Source organism: Pseudophryne corroboree, chromosome 4, assembly GCF_028390025.1.
Source record: "Pseudophryne corroboree isolate aPseCor3 chromosome 4, aPseCor3.hap2, whole genome shotgun sequence".
In the NCBI taxonomy this organism is placed as follows: domain Eukaryota; kingdom Metazoa; phylum Chordata; class Amphibia; order Anura; family Myobatrachidae; genus Pseudophryne; species Pseudophryne corroboree.
In genome coordinates, this window is record NC_086447.1 from 275,895,609 (window position 1) to 275,911,413 (window position 15,805).

Consider the following 15,805-nt stretch of genomic DNA (forward strand, 5'->3'; position numbering starts at 1 on the left):
CCAGCTGCTTGAAGACGGATATCTCTGTATCTGGGCATAGTAGAGACAAGCTGCTAGTGTTGACCGAAAGTGGAGAGTCCCAGCTTTAAATATAAGTATAAATGTACCCTCAGTACAACTCTAAGTCATACAGAGCCCGAGATATCTGGCTGGGAAGAGCAATTAACAGGCTTGGCTGGGGACCACTGCTTTGAAGTCGATATCTCTGGTTCCCTAGGGCCGATTTTCAAAAATCTGGTACCCCTGGAGAGAGGGGACCTTCAGCTATCAGCCTAGTGCCCTTATACTCCTAGGGCCCTTGGCCAAGAGCCCATTGGGCCCATACGAAAAGACGACCCTGTCCCTACAGCAGCAAGATGCAGCACAAGACACTGGACTTTTAGTCACCACAATGCAGCACTGACACTGAGCACAGATATTAAGCACTGTTCAGGATACTAGAAGTGACACAGAACAGCAAGATACAGCAATGGCCTACTGTACTGTACTACTATATACTGGTGGTCACCACAATGCAGCACTGTACTACTATATACTGGTCACCACAATGCAGCACAGATATTGAGCACTGATCAGGATACTAGAACTGAGTCTGATACGGAGCTGCAAGATACAGCAATGGCCTACTGTACTGTACTACTATATACTGGTGGTCACCATTATGCAGCGGTGTGATGCGGCCAGGCATCTTGTATGCAGGGAAGTGTGGGCACGCCAGTCCTCTGACGGTCGCCGGAGCGCGACATGATGCGGCGCATCCGGCTGACGTCAGATTGTTCCCCACGTGTGGCCGGCGGCAGCAGCTCATCAACAGGTAATTGCATACCGGGTTTAAATAGACTGGGTTTTTACTATAGCGGTTTGGCACTGGCACTTGGCACTTTACTTTGCTGCACTGCAGGACGTGCAGTGCTTTGATCAACATGTTAAACTTATGTTTCCCCTGATGAAGGCATACGAAACGGCTGTTGGGATGATAAGTATATCACTGCATTAGATATGTTGCTGCTAAAATCACCTGTGCTGCATGTTTGCATCAAATACATTGCACTTTATTGAATACAGAAAAATCTTTCATTCAAACCAATAGTGTGCTGGTTTATCCTTAGCTTGGTTCCTGCAAAGGTTCACTTGCAAATGGACATTATCATGTGATTTATCTGACCTGGCACCTAGCAAATATACTTGGAAGTGTGTTGCGACTCCTTTTGTGGAAATTTATATATATATATATATATATGTATGTATATATATATGTATGTATGTATGTATGTATGTATGTATGTATGTATGTATATGTGTGTTTACTTATTATATAACTATCTATCTATCTATCTATATATTATACACACACACACACACACACACACACACACACACACACACACACACACACACACAAACAAACACATATATGATGTATGCACAATCTCTGTATTACAGGATTTACTGGTTGATGCAAATAAAAAACTTGTTATTGCTTCTATTTCACTTTACTAAATGTCCTACCATTCTCTTTCATTTAAGAAGTATATTTCCCAGCTCCTGCATCTGTGTGGCCTCTGTATAATGATGCATAAGTATGGCTGGCCCATAAATATTTTTGAACCATTTATTAGACATGAAACGCTACTTTTGCATTAACTTGATATTGCTCTAAAAACCTTAAAACAACCAATGCCTAATAAAAGTATGTCACGTTAATGTGATAGTGGGGGAGGCTGGTTTATGTGACCTATAAAATACTGGTTTAACTGGCCTGGTTTGACTGGTTTATTCTTCTGATTTATATGATGCATTGCCATATATGCTCATACACGAACAAGACACACACAGTCACTTACTTCTTATATACCATATACTCACCCAAACTGCTGATGTTTTTATTTTATTATTTATTATTGAGATCAGTTTAAAGGTAAAGACAAAAAGCAACATTTGCAAAATCAGTGATGTTCTCATGAAAGTAATTCAAAATCTTTCATAGTTTGTTTTTGAAGCCTTCTCTGCTCTCATTATTTGTCACTATAGCCATAATGCAGCATGTTTGTGGTTGTAATGCTGTGTAAACATACATAGATATGATCATTTTGCAGAATCATTTTCACATAAACTATCCTTTATTTGTGTATGTATAGAAGGGATATACATCTTTTTTCTCATACGTCCTAGAGGATGCTGGGGATGCTTCAAGAACCTTGGGGTATAGACGGGATCCGCAGGAGACATGGGCACTTTAGGACTTCAAAAGGGGTGTGAACTGGCTCCTCCCTCTATGCCCCTCCTCCAGACTCCAGTTAGATTCTGTGCCCAGAGAGACTGGTCACACACTGAGGAGCTCTACTGAGTTTCTTGGAAAAGACTTTATGTTAGGTTTATTATTTTCAGGGAGCACTGCTGGCAACAGGCTCCCTGCATCGTGGGACTGAGAGGAGAGAAGCAGACCTACTTCTCTGAGTTCAAAGGCTCTGCTTCTTAGGCTACTGGACACCATTAGCTCCAGAGGATCCGATCACTTGGTGCGCCTAGCTGCTCGTTCCCGGAGCCGCGCCGTCACCCCCCTTGCAGAGCCAGAAAAAGAAGCCGGGTGAGTAAATGAAGAACAGAAGACTTCAGTGATGGCAGAAGACTTTGTGGCTCTGAGGTACTGCGCTGCGCGCCATTGCTCCCACACACAGACAGCACTACAAGGGTGCAGGGTGCAGGGGGGGCGCCCTGGGTAACATGTATACCTCAGAGATAGACTGACAAGAGAGATATTAAGTGCCTGGGCACTTAATATAGACCCCGCCAGTATAAATATCTAGAAAATAGCGGGGCTGAAGCGCGCCATTAAGGGAACGTGGCTTAGCCCTCACAGCTCTATCCAGCGCCATTTTCTCCTCAAAAACGCTGGCCCTGCCAAACAGCACTGCTGAGCAGATCACAGTGAAAAATGGGGGGGGGGGGGGGGCACAGTTGTTTAGTGCAATATATGTTAGAAATAAAGCACAATGTATAATGAGTATGGTGTAAATAGAGCTGGTAAACGTCTGCTATGTTTCCCTGACAGAGAGTACTGGGTCTATTCCTTACAGTCGGCATGTCTGAGGCTGAGGGTTCTGCCACAAACGGCTATAGGAATGTCTCTGTCGGCACTGCCGACTCCTGAGGGTACTTGGTTCATGTAAATAATGTCAGTAGATGTATACTTTTCCAATGAGAAAACTATATGGGAGACACAGACGTGTGGGTGACCCTGTCGGCACCAACTAATCTGACTGGGTAAAAAAATGTACATGATAATGTGATGCATTTCAGAAAGCTATACCTGTATGTATATGTATATATATATATATATATATATATATGTATGGTACGATTGCATAGATCTGTGGCTCGAACACATACGTAGTAATTTTGTGGAGGGCGTAATATTAATAATATATTTCCCACAGACCCCTCGGGGTCGCAAAATTTTTATTTTGCCCAGTTACTACTCCCTGATATCGACACGAATACTATTTCTTATGTCGACCATGATGTTTCCTGATTAGATCCTCAACATCGGCATTCAGTACATGTTTCATACACATTAAGAATCACTAGGGACCCTGCTGTTCCTGACAAAAAAATAATATATATATATATGTGTCAAAGTCGAAAAATATTGCAGTACACACATCACGTACAAACTACACACAGATGGCCTCCGTGCGCGTACTTGCTCTGCTGTGCGTGCACATATTCGCAATTTGCGTATGGTCGCTCTCGCGGTCCTGCGCATTAGCGCGTGGTATGGGTATTTACGGTAGAGTTTGTGAACGCATGGAAGGCTATCAAAACACATTACATATTTAATCCAAATAGTGCACAATGTACACATAGTATCCCTGCACCACATCAGAAAGTAACAGCAGTTTAAATGGTAACAGAACAAAGGGATTCACCTTTACAGGATAGGAGGGGACAGAACAAGGTTATAAGGTGGTGTTTGGTATCCTGCTGTAGGGTATTTTAAGGGTAACATTCCGGTGTTGGTTTGAGAAAGCTCGCATGTTCCTGCGGATAGTTATGTGCAGGAGCAGAATATAGATATAAACTGTATTTACTGTACATTATGTATGCGGCGGGAATCCAGAGGAGACCACCCACAAGAGCAGTTGGAACAGACATCGCCCACCTATTCAAACCGACCTATGACCTCTCCTGTACTGTAAATGACCATCCCTGTGTCCAATGGACAAAGAGATTACAGTATCCATTGTGTTATGTTTTGGATGAAGTGTATAAAGAGAGCCTGCAGCAGGCCTGGTCAGACACAAGACTCACAACGTTATCTATCAGATGACGGAGGACCAGACTGGGTAGCGCGGCGAATCCACTCACGTATGTAACATTGACTGTAGCCATTTACTCTGTTATATTGTATTGTATTGTAACCCCCTTTCAGCAATAATACGCTGTGGTGTCGGAACCCAGCGGTTTAATTACAATCTGGTGTCGTGTCTTCATTGCCCTGCTAAGGTTTAAAGTGTATTATCATTGCATTGCGCAGCTGTTAAGGGTTTACATTGTATCTCTGGGTGTGTACGCGCTGTGTGTACTTTGTACCGTCAGCGCGGCGTTTGTACGCTAAGTCTGTACACAGCACGGGACTTTGTACGCTAATAGCGTACAAAGTACGTAGAGTGTGTATTAAGTACAGCGGCCGCAGCGGCTCAATGGTAAAGTGTATTTAAGGTGTGTTTAAGGTATAGCTTTCATTCCTAAGGATAAATCAGCATTATCATATGAAACATATATATATATAGATAATATGTGTGTATATGTGTATTTAAATGTGTATATTCATTAGAGATGAGCGGGTTCGGTTTCTCTGAATCCGAACCCGCACGAACTTCATGTTTTTTTCACGGGTCCGAGCAGACTCGGATCCTCCCGCCTTGCTCGGTTAACCCGAGCGCGCCCGAACGTCATCATGACGCTGTCGGATTCTCGCGAGACTCGGATTCTATATAAGGAGCCGCGCGTCGCCGCCATTTTCACACGTGCATTGAGATTGATAGGGAGAGGACGTGGCTGGCGTCCTCTCCATTTAGATTAGGGTTGAGAGAGAGAGAGAGAGATTGACCTGAGGCTGTGATACTGTAGAAGAGAGTGCAGAGTTTAGTGACTGACGACCACAGTGACCACCAGACAGTGCAGTTGTTTGTTTTATTTAATATATCCGTTCTCTGCCTGAAAAAAACGATACACACAGTGACTCAGTCACATACCATATCTGTGTGCACTGCTCAGCCCAGTGTGCTGCATCAATGTATATATATATCTGACTGTGCTCAGCTCACACAGCTTATAATTGTGGGGGAGACTGGGGAGCACTGCAGTGCCAGTTATAGGTTATAGCAGGAGCCAGGAGTACATAATATTATATTAAAATTAAACAGTGCACACTTTTGCTGCAGGAGTGCCACTGCCAGTGTGACTAGTGACCAGTGACCTGACCACCAGTATATATAATATTAGTAGTATACTATCTCTTTATCAACCAGTCTATATTAGCAGCAGACACAGTACAGTGCGGTAGTTCACGGCTGTGGCTACCTCTGTGTCGGCACTCGGCAGCCCGTCCATAATTGTATATACCACCTAACCGTGGTTTTTTTTTCTTTCTTTATAGTCATACTAGTTACGAGTATACTATCTCTTTATCAACCAGTCTATATTAGCAGCAGACACAGTACAGTGCGGTAGTTCACGGCTGTGGCTACCTCTGTGTCGGCACTCGGCAGCCCGTCCATAATTGTATATACCACCTAACCGTGGTTTTTTTTTCTTTCTTTATACATACATACTAGTTACGAGTATACTATCTCTTTATCAACCAGTCTATATTAGCAGCAGACACAGTACAGTGCGGTAGTTCACGGCTGTGGCTACCTCTGTGTCGGCACTCGGCAGCCCGTCCATAATTGTATATACCACCTAACCGTGGTTTTTCTTTCTTTCTTTATACATACATACTAGTTACGAGTATACTATCTCTTTATCAACCAGTCTATATATTAGCAGCAGACACAGTACAGTGCGGTAGTTCACGGCTGTGGCTACCTCTGTGTCGGCACTCGGCAGCCCGTCCATAATTGTATATACCACCTAACCGTGGTTTTTTTTTCTTTCTTTATACATACATACTAGTTACGAGTATACTATCTCTTTATCAACCAGTCTATATATTAGCAGCAGACACAGTACAGTGCGGTAGTTCACGGCTGTGGCTACCTCTGTGTCGGCACTCGGCAGCCCGTCCATAATTGTATATACCACCTAACCGTGGTTTTTTTTTCTTTCTTTATACATACATACTAGTTACGAGTATACTATCTCTTTATCAACCAGTCTATATTAGCAGCAGACACAGTACAGTGCGGTAGTTCACGGCTGTGGCTACCTCTGTGTCGGCACTCGGCAGCCCGTCCATAATTGTATATACCACCTAACCGTGGTTTTTTTTTCTTTCTTTATACATACATACTAGTTACGAGTATACTATCTCTTTATCAACCAGTCTATATATTAGCAGCAGACACAGTACAGTGCGGTAGTTCACGGCTGTGGCTACCTCTGTGTCGGCACTCGGCAGCCCGTCCATAATTGTATATACCACCTAACCGTGGTTTTTTTTTCTTTCTTTATAGTCATACTAGTTACGAGTATACTATCTCTTTATCAACCAGTCTATATTAGCAGCAGACACAGTACAGTGCGGTAGTTCACGGCTGTGGCTACCTCTGTGTCGGCACTCGGCAGCCCGTCCATAATTGTATATACCACCTAACCGTGGTTTTTCTTTCTTTCTTTATACATACATACTAGTTACGAGTATACTATCTCTTTATCAACCAGTCTATATTAGCAGCAGACACAGTACAGTGCGGTAGTTCACGGCTGTGGCTACCTCTGTGTCGGCACTCGGCAGCCCGTCCATAATTGTATATACCACCTAACCGTGGTTTTTTTTTCTTTCTTTATACATACATACTAGTTACGAGTATACTATCTCTTTATCAACCAGTCTATATTAGCAGCAGACACAGTACAGTGCGGTAGTTCACGGCTGTGGCTACCTCTGTGTCGGCACTCGGCAGCCCGTCCATAATTGTATATACCACCTAACCGTGGTTTTTTTTTCTTTCTTTATACATACATACTAGTTACGAGTATACTATCTCTTTATCAACCAGTCTATATATTAGCAGCAGACACAGTACAGTGCGGTAGTTCACGGCTGTGGCTACCTCTGTGTCGGCACTCGGCAGCCCGTCCATAATTGTATATACCACCTAACCGTGGTTTTTCTTTCTTTCTTTATACATACATACTAGTTACGAGTATACTATCTCTTTATCAACCAGTCTATATTAGCAGCAGACACAGTACAGTACAGTAGTTCACGGCTGTGGCTACCTCTGTGTCTGCACTCGGCAGGCAGTCCATAATTGTATACTAGTATCCATCTCCATTGTTTACCTGAGGTGCCTTTTAGTTGTGCCTATTAAAATATGGAGAACAAAAATGTTGAGGTTCCAAAATTAGGGAAAGATCAAGATCCACTTCCACCTCGTGCTGAAGCTGCTGCCACTAGTCATGGCCGAGACGATGAAATGCCAGCAAAGTCGTCTGCCAAGGCCGATGCCCAATGTCATAGTACAGAGCATGTCAAATCCAAAACACCAAATATCAGAAAAAAAAGGACTCCAAATCTAAAATAAAATTGTCGGAGGAGAAGCGTAAACTTGCCAATATGCCATTTACGACACGGAGTGGCAAGGAACGGCTGAGGCCCTGGCCTATGTTCATGGCTAGTGGTTCAGCTTCACATGAGGATGGAAGCACTCAGCCTCTCGCTAGAAAAATGAAAAGACTCAAGCTGGCAAAAGCAGCACAGCAAAGAACTGTGCATTCTTCGAAATCCCAAATCCACAAGGAGAGTCCAATTGTGTCGGTTGCGATGCCTGACCTTCCAAACACTGGACGTGAAGAGCATGCGCCTTCCACCATTTGCACGCCCCCTGCAAGTGCTGGAAGGAGCACCCGCAGTCCAGTTCCTGATAGTCAGATTGAAGATGTCAGTGTTGAAGTACACCAGGATGAGGAGGATATGGGTGTTGCTGGCGCTGGGGAGGAAATTGACCAGGAGGATTCTGATGGTGAGGTGGTTTGTTTAAGTCAGGCACCCGGGGAGACACCTGTTGTCCGTGGGAGGAATATGGCCGTTGACATGCCAGGTGAAAATACCAAAAAAATCAGCTCTTCGGTGTATATACCCTTATACGTCACCTGCAGCGCATTCATAATAAGTCAGTGACAAGTTCAAAAACTTTGGGTGACAGCGGAAGCAGTCCACTGACCAGTAAATCCCTTCCTCTTGTAACCAAGCTCACGCAAACCACCCCACCAACTCCCTCAGTGTCAATTTCCTCCTTCCCCAGGAATGCCAATAGTCCTGCAGGCCATGTCACTGGCAATTCTGACGAGTCCTCTCCTGCCTGGGATTCCTCCGATGCATCCTTGCGTGTAACGCCTACTGCTGCTGGCGCTGCTGTTGTTGCCGCTGGGAGTCGATGGTCATCCCAGAGGGGAAGTCGTAAGCCCACTTGTACTACTTCCAGTAAGCAATTGACTGTTCAACAGTCCTTTGCGAGGAAGATGAAATATCACAGCAGTCATCCTACTGCAAAGCGGATAACTGAGGCCTTGACAACTATGTTGGTGTTAGACATGCGTCCGGTATCCGCCGTTAGTTCACAGGGAACTAGACAATTTATTGAGGCAGTGTGCCCCCGTTACCAAATACCATCTAGGTTCCACTTCTCTAGGCAGGCGATACCGAGAATGTACACGGACGTCAGAAAAAGACTCACCAGTGTCCTAAAAAATGCAGTTGTACCCAATGTCCACTTAACCACGGACATGTGGACAAGTGGAGCAGGGCAGGGTCAGGACTATATGACTGTGACAGCCCACTGGGTAGATGTATGGACTCCCGCCGCAAGAACAGCAGCGGCGGCACCAGTAGCAGCATCTCGCAAACGCCAACTCTTTCCTAGGCAGGCTACGCTTTGTATCACCGCTTTCCAGAATACGCACACAGCTGAAAACCTCTTACGGCAACTGAGGAAGATCATCGCGGAATGGCTTACCCCAATTGGACTCTCCTGTGGATTTGTGGCATCGGACAACGCCAGCAATATTGTGTGTGCATTAAATATGGGCAAATTCCAGCACGTCCCATGTTTTGCACATACCTTGAATTTGGTGGTGCAGAATTTTTTAAAAAACGACAGGGGCGTGCAAGAGATGCTGTCGGTGGCCAGAAGAATTGCGGGACACTTTCGGCGTACAGGCACCACGTACAGAAGACTGGAGCACCACCAAAAACTACTGAACCTGCCCTGCCATCATCTGAAGCAAGAAGTGGTAACGAGGTGGAATTCAACCCTCTATATGCTTCAGAGGTTGGAGGAGCAGCAAAAGGCCATTCAAGCCTATACAATTGAGCACGATATAGTAGGTGGAATGCACCTGTCTCAAGCGCAGTGGAGAATGATTTCAACGTTGTGCAAGGTTCTGATGCCCTTTGAACTTGCCACACGTGAAGTCAGTTCAGACACTGCCAGCCTGAGTCAGGTCATTCCCCTCATCAGGCTTTTGCAGAAGAAGCTGGAGACATTGAAGGAGGAGCTAACACGGAGCGATTCCGCTAGGCATGTGGGACTTGTGGATGGAGCCCTTAATTCGCTTAACAAGGATTCACGGGTGGTCAATCTGTTGAAATCAGAGCACTACATTTTGGCCACCGTGCTCGATCCTAGATTTAAAGCCTACCTTGGATCTCTCTTTCCGGCAGACACAAGTCTGCTGGGGTTGAAAGACCTGCTGGTGACAAAATTGTCAAGTCAAGCGGAACGCGACCTGTCAACATCTCCTCCTTCACATTCTCCCGCAACTGGGGGTGCGAGGAAAAGGCTCAGAATTCCGAGCCCACCCGCTGGCGGTGATGCAGGGCAGTCTGGAGCGACTGCTGATGCTGACATCTGGTCCGGACTGAAGGACCTGACAACGATTACGGACATGTCGTCTACTGTCACTGCATATGATTCTCTCAACATTGATAGAATGGTGGAGGATTATATGAGTGACCGCATCCAAGTAGGCACGTCACACAGTCCGTACTTATACTGGCAGGAAAAAGAGGCAATTTGGAGGCCCTTGCACAAACTGGCTTTATTCTACCTAAGTTGCCCTCCCACAAGTGTGTACTCCGAAAGAGTGTTTAGTGCCGCCGCTCACCTTGTCAGCAATCGGCGTACGAGGTTACATCCAGAAAATGTGGAGAAGATGATGTTCATTAAAATGAATTATAATCAATTCCTCCGCGGAGACATTGACCAGCAGCAATTGCCTCCACAAAGTACACAGGGAGCTGAGATGGTGGATTCCAGTGGGGACGAATTGATAATCTGTGAGGAGGGGGATGTACACGGTGATATATCGGAGGGTGATGATGAGGTGGACATCTTGCCTCTGTAGAGCCAGTTTGTGCAAGGAGAGATTAATTGCTTCTTTTTTGGGGGGGTCCAAACCAACCCGTCATATCAGTCACAGTCGTGTGGCAGACCCTGTCACTGAAATGATGGGTTGGTTAAAGTGTGCATGTCCTGTTTTGTTTATACAACATAAGGGTGGGTGGGAGGGCCCAAGGACAATTCCATCTTGCACCTCTTTTTTCTTTTCTTTTTCTTTGCATCATGTGCTGATTGGGGAGGGTTTTTTGGAAGGGCCATCCTGCGTGACACTGCAGTGCCACTCCTAAATGGGCCCGGTGTTTGTGTCGGCCACTAGGGTCGCTAATCTTACTCACACAGTCAGCTACCTCATTACGCCTCTTTTTTTCTTTGCGTCATGTGCTGTTTGGGGAGGGTTTTTTGGAAGGGACATCCTGCGTGACACTGCAGTGCCACTCCTAGATGGGCCCGGTGTTTGTGTCGGCCACTAGGGTCGCTAATCTTACTCACACAGCTTCCTCATTGCGCCTCTTTTTTTCTTTGCGTCATGTGCTGTTTGGGGAGGGTTTTTTGGAAGGGACATCCTGCGTGACACTGCAGTGCCACTCCTAGATGGGCCCGGTGTTTGTGTCGGCCACTAGGGTCGCTAATCTTACTCACACAGCTACCTCATTGCGCCTCTTTTTTTCTTTGCGTCATGTGCTGTTTGGGGAGGGTTTTTTGGAAGGGCCATCCTGCGTGACACTGCAGTGCCACTCCTAGATGGGCCCGGTGTTTGTGTCGGCCACTAGGGTCGCTAATCTTACTCACACAGCTACCTCATTGCGCCTCTTTTTTTCTTTGCGTCATGTGCTGTTTGGGGAGGGTTTTTTGGAAGGGACATCCTGCGTGACACTGCAGTGCCACTCCTAGATGGGCCCGGTGTTTGTGTCGGCCACTAGGGTCGCTTATCTTACTCACACAGCGACCTCGGTGCAAATTTTAGGACTAAAAATAATATTGTGAGGTGTGAGGTATTCAGAATAGACTGAAAATGAGTGTAAATTATGGTTTTTGAGGTTAATAATACTTTGGGATCAAAATGACCCCCAAATTCTATGATTTAAGCTGTTTTTTAGTGTTTTTTGAAAAAAACACCCGAATCCAAAACACACCCGAATCCGACAAAAAAAATTCGGTGAGGTTTTGCCAAAACGCGTTCGAACCCAAAACACGGCCGCGGAACCGAACCCAAAACCAAAACACAAAACCCGAAAAATTTCAGGCGCTCATCTCTAATATTCATATTAGAATTTCTAATAAATGCTGAAGTAAAGTTATTCCTTCTCATGTGCTGGTCGCTCTGTTGAAAAAGTCTAGGTCAGCCATGACAAGATGGTTTCGAATCCTCACAAGGAGTCCGAGGGTTTATTCTTTTCCCGCCGTGGATAGAATAAAGTGAGAGTCAACTCCTGGTCTGCACAGGGCCCTGTCACAAAGGATCGTATACAGGAAGCTAAGTGATATTTTAATCATATGTTTTGATTATATTTGCATTACATGTGCATGGGGGAGTGCTTGTATTCAGAAATGGTCGGTTACCTTGTCATCCGATATAATTACCCTGGGGAGAGATGGGATACTCCTTAAGTTGGGGCATATGTAAAACATTGCAGCATGCTGCCGTGCGACTACAAGAGGTATGGGACTCTTGGGTTCGCGGGCCAATTCCATGGCGGTCTCGACTATGAGGGCGTTGTGGATTCACCAATGGAATGCTGAGGGTGACTCCAAGAAGTACTGGAGTATCTTCCCTATGAAGGTGAAACCTGGTTTGGGGATGGCTTTGTTATGTTGATCTCGGCAGATGCCACTGGTAAGTCTACCTTCTTGAGCTATGTTCCCTCACAACGGTTGGTGACGCATTTTTGTAGGATGCAGTAATTTCGACCGGATGGATACGGTTTTTCCCCTTCTTTGCAGGTAGAGGAAGGTGAAAAGGTAAAAGGTCAGCAGCCTTATCAAGTTCGCAGAAGCGGAAATCATCCTCTGTTTCTACCACATCCACCGCATGTCGCTGGGTCTATCTTGCGGGAGCCCACACCGGTGGGACCACGTCTAATATTCTTCAGTCAGTCCTGGAATGGTCATGGACCAGTGAGTTAAGAATAGAGTCCAAAGGGGAACATACTGGAGTGTCCAGATAATTCCCCTCACTGATTTTTCAAATAGATCTTACTAATTCTCCTCTGGACGGGGAGGTAGTATGCGACGCCATACAAGAGTTGGGTCAGGATCAGGACATTAGCCTGCTGTCCCTGTCACAAAAAAAAAAAAAAGCTGTTATTCAAGCTTTTTCGTGCTTCTGAGCCCAGACAGCTCGGTCAGAACAATTCCAAAAATTTCTACTTAAGAAGTTGAACTACAAGATGGAATCTCTAAGGGCAGGGATCTCCAATCTGTTAAAGGAGAAAGAGTTTTTAAATGCGGTTTCTTCCGCGTTAGGCTTACCTGGGTTTGCTATTCAGGATTGTCATTGCCAGTTCACCGGAGTGATGGCAGTATGATGGTTTTCCTTCGATAGTAAAAGCCATTATTATTCTGTACTGGGACGCTCTCCTGACTACGGCGAGGTCTAGAAACAAGTGGTGCAAGTCGTTTCTCTCTGACAGTTCTTCAACACAGAGGTTGGCTCCTGAACTTGCCAGAATCACTGTTGAGCCCAACGACGCGGATGTCGGAGTTGGGAATAAGGTTAGATACAGAACTGTTGAGAGTTTGTTTTTTCCAGTGGAAAGAGATCTGAGGATCCAGAGTTGGATCAGATTTGCAACAGTGTAAACCCATCAATACTAATAAAAAATCTAAAAAACAGGTGTTTCCTTAAAATAAATTACATACGTTTTAATATAATTCAACATACATATAAAAGAGAAAACTCTCACAGATATGAACCATAAAGATATAGAGCCTCTAAAGCCAGTCTCTGACCACCGACATTTTGCTGTAAATATGCACACCTCTTGGTATTAATAATGTCCCTGTGACCGGTCACAATATCAACAGGATCCTTAGTTTTAAATATGCAGATGTATCCAATCTTGTGGTATAGTTACCAAAATGCAGTGGATTGGCCGGGTATCCCACCTAGCGAGGGTCCAGAGGCTGTCTCCGATCCGACGCAGATGTATTTGGTGGTTTTCCCTCTATTAATTTTCCACGTCCATAGATTGAAAATGTCCAAGATGGTAAAAACTGCAACGGTATCCTGAAGGTGGCTTTAGGGTGTCTGGGTCAGGACTGGTTCCCTTACGCGTTTCGCTGGCGTTTGGCAGCTTTATCAAAGGTGCTCTTACTGGGCTCATATGGCTCTTATATAGGGATAACAATTAACAACCTGGAAACACCTGTTCCTATTTAATTAAGTTTGTATACACAAAATCATATTAACTGTACATATATAGCAGCAGAAAAACAGACATCTTCTAATGTAGACAAGTAAATAAAAAAACGAGATGTGTAAATGTATTAAAAACATTGTTTTAATTAAGTGTCAGAGTGGGTCCGATCACATGACCTCTATCATGTGATATGGGTTTGTCCTTGTCGTATATCCCTATTGGTCAGCAACATAAACTACTGGGTAACCATGGTAACCACTCCCACTATTCCCCGGTCACATGATTTTATCTCCCAGTCATTCTATTCAATCGGACGGTCTCTCACCATGCGTCCGGTATCATTTCCTTATAGGGACTTCCGGATCGGCCACGTCATATCGCCATGTGACCGTGGCTCGACCGCCCGTCCTGATGACGTATCCTAAAGCCCGATCACGTGATCATCGGGTTTCCTAAGCAGTGGAAAAGAAGTTGCATCACAGTTTGTTACTTCACTGAACACAAACACTTTTAATTTATCCTTCACTCATACTTTTGATAGGTTTAAAATCAATTATCTGGATCTCACATTGGAGATTGTTGACAATAAGATTCAAACCACGAATTATATAAAAGAAACCAGTAGTAATGCATATCTGCACTTCAGTAGTGCACATCATGTTCCCTGGAAGGAGAATATCCCTAAGAGACAGTTGTTGCATATCAAACGCAACTGTTCTAAGGAAGAATTGTTTATTGATCAAGCACAATCTATGATCGAATCATTCCATTCCCGAGGTTACCCTAAGAAATTATTATCGAAAGCTTTTGATGAAGTCATAAGGGTAGATAGAGATTCTCTAATCAAAGGGAGGGAAAAGAAGCCTACTACGTTTCCGAGTGATTTGGCATTTATCTCTAAGTTTAATAACAAATCAGGAGAAATTAAACGGGCATTCAACCATAATTATGCCATTCTTAAACAAGACCCTCTGTTAAAAAATGAACTTCCAGCTCAACCAAGAGTTATTTTTAAAAAGAATAGATCTCTTAAAACAATATTAGCACCTAGTATGCTGAAAAGTAAACGAAAATCGGCAGAGAAAACGCTAGAAGGAGATTGGTTGTCCACAAAGCCTAATGGATTTTATAAATGTGGTAAATCTCGATGTACAACATGTAAACATGTAATGAATAGAACAAAAACTGTGATTATAGATAGTGATGGGAACACATCTGATATAAAAAGTTTTATTAATTGTGACACAAGCTGGGTTATTTACTTATTGCAATGTGGATGTAACCTAAGATATATAGGTAGGACAACACGTAATTTAAAGACTAGGTTCATGGAACATCGTCGCAATATTATTAATAAGAAGATGGACCATAGCATACCAAGACACTTCCTGGACTGTCACCAGGGAGATCCGAGTACGCTAAAACTACTCGGTCTTGAACATATCACACAGACTGAAAGAGGGGGGGACAGATATAGTAAGTTATGTAAACAGGAGATATTTTGGACCTTTAAATTAAACTCACTCCATCCCCAGGGTCTGAACGAGGCATTGGAGCTAAATTCAGTATTATGATCCAAGAACGATATGCCACGTTCCTTCTTCCTTTTTTATTTTTTCCCCAACAATTTTCCCTTACCCCTTCCCTTCCTTTCCCTTCTCCCCTCCCCCCCTCCCCTTCCCCCAGTCCCTCTCATTTTCCAAATTTGATTCAGGAAATATGGGCTTATGCGGTTCTTTCTACGCATCATCTCTCTTATATTAGATGTCCATAATGGCTATTATATTTACATTTATTTTTAATATACATCAGATATATCCATACATATATGTGGGCACTTACTCTTGATAATTGCTCAGTCTATAAATGGCTAGG